Source organism: Trichoplusia ni, unplaced genomic scaffold (genome assembly GCF_003590095.1).
Source record: "Trichoplusia ni isolate ovarian cell line Hi5 unplaced genomic scaffold, tn1 tig00002967, whole genome shotgun sequence".
NCBI classification, from domain to species: domain Eukaryota; kingdom Metazoa; phylum Arthropoda; class Insecta; order Lepidoptera; family Noctuidae; genus Trichoplusia; species Trichoplusia ni.
The window spans coordinates 23,532-30,517 of NW_020800309.1; the positions used below are offsets into that span (position 1 = coordinate 23,532).

At 35.6% G+C, this 6,986-nt stretch overlaps 1 non-coding gene across 1 annotated transcript; it reads left to right on the forward strand.

Annotated features, from left to right (window-relative positions):
- The first annotated feature begins 5,009 nt into the window (after positions 1–5,009).
- Trnal-uaa lies at positions 5,010–5,093 on the forward strand. Its single transcript has one exon. It is a non-coding gene; the product is annotated as a tRNA-Leu (tRNA).
- Positions 5,094–6,986: the final 1,893 nt, after the last annotated feature.

The window sequence follows — 6,986 nt, forward strand, 5'->3', positions numbered from 1 at the left end:
TTTAAACATACGAACAGTTTCAACAATTTGTTCTAATGATATTTTAAATATCTGATGTTGATTTTTATCAGAACCCAAAAGAAGTAAACAATATAAAAAATTGTGAGTTCACAAAAAATAAATAAAACCTTTTTTCTGCCTTAAACCACAGACTTATTATTCACTTCTACACTATGCGTTGGTTGGTTACAAGCGAACTTTTGCAGACGATTTTTTCTTATAACTTTAGACTTAAACCAATACATACTTTTATATTCTAGACTTGTTTATATTGTAAGATATCTACTATATTCTACATTTTATATTGTAAGACCTATATATCTAGTATTGTCGCCTTAAAGGCCTCTTTTACTACCAAATATATATAGAGATGGCCTCCTGTAATTCTCTCTCATATTATGTACATCTTATTGTTAAGTTTAGGGTTCGGTATAGACGTCATATAAGGTACAAGTGGGAGGACAGACATACAGACGAGGATATAGGGGATATCAGAGTATTTGAAAAGTATGAGCCTTGCTAATAGGAAAAGGAGAACTACTAGGAGTCGTAACAAAAAGAGAAAAGAAAAATACCCTTTGTTTTTCCCAAAGCGACAGAAGTGACGACAGAAGTGATCTTAGAAGAAGACTTTAGTAGAAAGAGTAAACTAACTGTAATCTGATTCTATGCCTCTGCGTTGAACTTGTACTCTCCTAAAACAGCCATAACGCTTACTTTGATTTTTACTTCAGAAAAATATTTGTGTTGATTGTGACAAAAAATATTAATTACAATAATTACTAGAAGGAGTTTGGGACACACAGTACCCAAGCTTCAAATGTAAGTATAAGGTCTTCTTATAGTAAAATGCCTACGTGATAAAATGTCTGGACCACCCGCTGCGATTGAATTACGAATCAAAGTCCAACAAACATCAATGTAAAATGTACCTTTGATGTATCATACAGCGTCCTTATTACAAAGGGGTAAGGTCGATTTTACTATACACTTGTCATATTTCAGGTCAACGTCCAAATCCAACGATATGCTGAATAGACAAGGGCTCATTGTTATCGTATCAACAATCAAGATTGTTTGCAAAAAACTGCGCTTGCGCAACGTTCGTTTTGTAACTCATATTTCATTTATTAATTTTATGTTGATGTTTTTGTTTTATTTAATTTTTGCGAGCAATGTCACAAGGTCCATTAGCCAAGAGGCTCATTAAAATTTCGTTTCTGAGCTTTTGAGGTTGATAGCACGTGGTGGCGTTAGTAGAAGTCACAGCTTTTCACTCGTTGAAATAAAGGTATACTGCTGTGGCAATTGAAATTAAAAATTGTCATTTTTTGTATTCTCATAAGCATTTTTCCTACACAATAATAAAATTGTAAATTCAGTACGGGGCGGCACATACTAGGTCAATAAAATTTCAAATTTAGTTCAATTGCCATTCATTCATTGGCCATTTTTAATAGTAGAATTGGGGCCCTGAAAGTGATAACCATTCTTAAGTAAGAATCCCGCAAAGGAAAGAATAGTTCCCTCACCTCCATTCCTACGAGCAGGAAATCCATGAAAGTTCCCGATTCCGAAGGAGGATGGCTTATGAGCTGGAATATCACTGCTATTGACGACCTCCGTGGTCGAGTGGCGTACGCACCGGTTTCAAGGTGTCGCTAGCTCTGAGGTCCCGGGTTCGATCCCCGGTCGGGTCAATGTAAAAATTCACATTTCTACATTGTCTCGGGTCTGGGTGTTTTTGGTACCTTCGTTGTATCTGAATTCCATAACACAAGTGCCTTAGCAACTTACTTTGGGTTCAGAACAATGTATGTGATGTTGTCGGCATTTATTTATTTATTAAATTCACAATGATCCGCGTAACTCCCACAATGCCGCTCCCTTTGCGTAAAGGGAAAACATTAGCTATTTACGCGAACTCCAAAAATGATCCGGGGAATTGTGTTCGAAAAGTAGAACAGTCTTGGAGCTTTGGGACAGAACAAAACGGGAAGTCCATGAAAACGAAGCTTTCATAAAATACTCGTTTTCCCTTGATTGAGCGGCGCCTTTGAACCCCCCTTCATTCAACCAGACTATATTATATCCGGACGCGACATCCGGATACAACTACAGTTAAACTACACTCAATTAAGCGTAATTTATCGCGTCATCGCCACAAGACAATGTCAAATAAGATCTAGGATATCGGTATCGATATAATAGCGATTATATTATTATAGTTCCGGTCACGACTTACTTCCTGCACACTTCCATGTTAGCCCGGGGTTTCCGAGAAACAGTGACAGTTGAACTGATAAAAAAACTTAAAACAAGTACTTCGTTAGTTGCGGGTTTACAAGTGAATAAATTAGTAGATGGCCTTGAATGTTGTTGATAAATGTGCAATGGCTTTTATTTCTTATTTTTTGGTTTGTGTTTTTGGGCTGATAGGTTTGACGTAACTGCAATTGTTTTTTGGTCGGTATTTGTTGGAGTGTTCCAAGAAATTGAAGAAAATGCTTGCGCTTTAAAAAAAAATAGTAAATACCCATGTATCTTATTTTTTTATACAATCTTTTTGGATTTGATACAAGAATAAACTAAGCGAGGAAGTAATCGACGGTAAGCACACCTAAACATTTTTGGCAAGTATCAGTCCGTAGCACTATTCTATATTCTGTGGTGTTAATGGTTCTTATATCCGGAAACGAGGAATGTAATTAATTATTAAAAAGTTAAAACTAATAAAAAATCCTACTCACTCACAGGTTGCAGGCAATCAATCATTTATTGCGTGAAGAATTTAAATTGAAAAATTTAAACATGCGAAAACGCAAAGATACATGTTATACAATTAGGCAAAAAAAAACGTTGTCGCTTTCATGACAATCAAAGTTATGCTGCCTGCGATGTTAAAATATTTCAAGCCGTTTACGCCGTTTACGTTGCAGATAATAAAAAGATATACAAAAATAAGTTCAAAAATCCAAAACCTAAGCTCCCCTCCTCAGCCGTCGTCGGGCAATCATGATGAAAAGGCAACTAGCGCCATCTAGTATAAACATACTGTAACTGAATTAGGAGCTTATCTTAAAGTTGACGATGTGATAAAACTTAAATGTATGAATCACATTTTATTCGCTGCACAGGAAAGTTAATTGTAGCAATTTACTTAATTTCTGACATTGTCGAAAAGCGCCATCTATTAATTAGCTCTGGTACTATTACATAGGACTGTCGGTCTCTGCATAGATAGTCATTTAGTTGTTGCATCTTTCGATAGATGGCGTTATCAGCCCAAAATGTCACCAAATTGAAAGAAAATTTACGTAAAATATAATTTTAATTCAAGACAAGTATTCGACACCTGATGTGGATCAACAAATCACACTATTAATTTAATGAAGTGGTATAAAAATATCAATGATAGTCCCGTTCCCGCTTAAATTACTAAGTTCGAAATTTCTTTTAAATAATAATTTCTACTTGGCACACTGCTCTCACAAAAGTATTTTTTATCTTCCCTTTAAAATCCAGTTGATAACGCAATAACAATAATTAATTAAATTAGATAGGCGAGCACATTAATGTATAAAAAACCCGGTGAGCAACATAAAATCGCCCCTTCTGTCATTCAATTAACAGTCTATACAAAAATCGTTGACCAACTGTTCAATAAAACGATGAAACTATTCACATCACACATGTGCGATCCCCCGGGGATGATTGATCATTATAACTTTACTTTGTAATGCGGCAATAAGCTGCACTTGTTTGCCAAATCCCCCTGGACTCGGCGTCGCAAAAATAGGGGTGACAAAAAACACGTGCGAAACACAGTAAATATATTTTTATGGATTTAATTTTGGAATTGTCTGTAAATTTAAAGTTGGCATGTTCATTTATTTTGTGATTAAATACTTCTTTGTCTATTACTAGCCGAATCCCACTATTTTGTCAGTGTTATTCCCATTTTGTTACAAGAAAGTGCTATTCTAGAATGCCAAATTTCATCCTGACTCGTTTAACAGTCCTGCAGGTGCAAATTGACGAAGAACATCGATCCCTTGAAATACATTTTAGCATTCATTCCTACTACTAACAGAATCGTTTTTGCTATAATTGAAGATTTAGAAGCAGTTCCGAACTGTCCAAATAGTTGATTGTTCTTAAAATCGTAAGAATTTGAAGCGATAAGCAAAACTAGGTGCATTCGTAACGGTTGGAGTCATTAGTCCTGATAAGAAATAGTTTACTATTGCAGTAGTAAAGAAACTACGTTAAAGTATTTTGTAATACCGTTTATCTGTAAAGTGTCGAGCCTTAGTAGGTTGTGTTTTATTAATTTGGGTTATCCCATTTTTCCATTGCCGTTTATTCCCGTATAAGATTTTGAAACGCTTTTAGTTGAAAGCCGTAAGACACCTTGGTAAAAAAAGTGTGGACTTCCGGAAAAATCTTCAAGGCTAACTCTAAGAAGCCGAAAAATGTATACTTTTAAAACCAAGAACCAACTTTGATCCAGAAATTGTTCGGAATGAGATCCAGCGAACCTCAAAAGTGACTTAATAAATACTCTTTACTTAGGATCCTGTGAATACTTTCCAACATTCTGGCATCTTCATCTTGTAAAGCAAGCCAAAGTCCTGCCAGCTCACACTTTTATGTCTAAAGTTCTCAACGACTGAAGTTCAGCAAGTACCTTCAAAGCCTTACGTAGATACTCGTAAAAATAGCTACTATTTGCATATTAACAATGCTTTCCGATGGATTTTCGCCGTATTTCCTCCAAAAGCTTGCATTTTTCATGGTCCAATAAGCGCATGTTCTGACGCTGTTATTGAAACGTAATATAAATTGTCGAAAAATGGACTTCAAGTTGATGATACAGTACATTTTTTACTAAGCTGAACTTAGTATTGAAGTAGTGTTTCAAAGTCTACAAAGACCCGATTGCTTTTTAATGATTTTCATTGTGAATAATGCCTTATGTATAGCCCTATTTAGTATAAATGTAGTAGGTCAGGTTGGCCGAGTGGTCTAAGGCGCCAGATTTAAGCTCTGGTTCCCGAGAGGGAGCGTGGGTTCGAACCCCACACCTGACATAATGGCTTTGCAGTACTTTTTGACGTAATATTCTATTTAATTTTGTCTTTGTTCTCTTCGAAGATGGGTTTTTGTTCTCTTGGCCTTTAGTGAGGGATACTACTTGTGCTACTGCGACGACTGTTCTGGTTCTGCTGCCGTGGCTGCCGAGAACCTCAAACGGCGCAAATACAGCAATCTAGTTGGTAGTTACTTTTTTAAGAATTTTGGGTTCGAAAACTTTGGGCCGTGAGAAACTCTCAGCAGGCAGTAATGCTGCTGATGTGATATTTCTAAGCTACGTAGTCAAAAGGACTTCCCGATTTGAGATTTTTATTGTTTTTTTTTATTGCAGTTAATTAAAAATTAATAGTTTTTTTTATTGTTGATCACCAAGCATAAAGTTCATTGTGTCTATTGTTATTTGTTTTGTAGTGAGTGTTGCTGTGTGTTTGAGTATTGCTCATTTGTTGTGAACAACGTATAACATTTGCACCACCTCTTTCTTTGTTTCATACTTTTGAGCCATAGGTATATCTTAATAGTACGCACATAAACATGTGATGACACTTTATTGAAATAATCCTTATACAGGCAAATCGTTAACTTTTCATTTATTACAATAACATAGTGGCGAATCACAGTTTTATAAACAAAATCCAAATGTGCATTATTATCCTATCCCTGATAGCAGTGAGAGATCAAAATCGTCGCTAACATAAATATTCTGATCTCGTAAATAACTCGACGATAGCACTTTGAAGATTATGCGTAACCAATCAAAACATTACTGTGGTTCCCGAAGATTATTAGAACCCATTGATCTAAACATATATACCCTGTTACATCCATTGTAACTTGATCCCCCTGATCTAGCAAATAAGAGGAAGATCAAAGTCATGGTTATCTGGTGGTATAAGAATGTTCATGGTGCCATAACTAAGGCACGTTGTCAGAATTTAAACGGGCAATATTTGGAAATAGCAGATTCAATTTCCTTACCGGTGTTCCTGTTATGTATATGGTTTTGTTTTTATATCCCATTCTTTATGCATTTCGTTTGTATTGTTTCGAGATTCTCTCCTTTATGATTTGAATTTAAGATCCGTCTAGTTTAAAGTTTGAAATACTCCGAAACTTCTGTCGTTCAGGTTTACGACGATAGACAAAAGTTGAAGAGTTTATCAGGTCTAACTTTATCCGCAGTGACTGAGTGATTTGATTCAACTAAGCTTAGTTGAGAAGAAAATGGATTTTGTAATTTACAAAACAATGAAGGAAATCCCTCACGAGATTTTTTATAGTAATGAATGTGCATAAAATGAAAGCAGTAAGTAGAGAATTAAAGAAAACAAGATTGAAGGACTTAACTTGTATTCTTTACTTCTGCTATCGGAGAATTTAAGGTTAAAAATAGTTTCTTGATTTCTTACTTCAATTCACATCGCCCAGTATCCACGAGTGGGCAGCAAATACAGTACACAATCAAACAAACTTATTTTTGTATCCCCATAGAAATAAACGGAAAAGCACCTAATCCACGTGAAATCTAAGAATAACCCAGCATCCTCCAGCAAGTAACCTTGGAGGAACACTTTTCTTCACATTGTAATACATTTATTTTCTGTTCAGGTGTTTATATTTAAATAGCATCATGTTCCGTTTGTCGATGCGAGCTTGGCTGGGCACGTTAAAATATTTACGTTCCAACGGCCTTAGGAAACGTGACTATTTCGAAGTACCCGAGAATGGCATACTGGCACAATGAGGCCCTATTTAGTGCCCTGGGGAATTCCATTGAAATAAAAAAGTTTTATTATAGGAGGTTCGAAGTTTCAGGGAATTTTCAGAATGGAATTTTAAATTTGACAGTTGAATTATGATGGTTATTTCAGTTGTTGGATGTCTGCAGG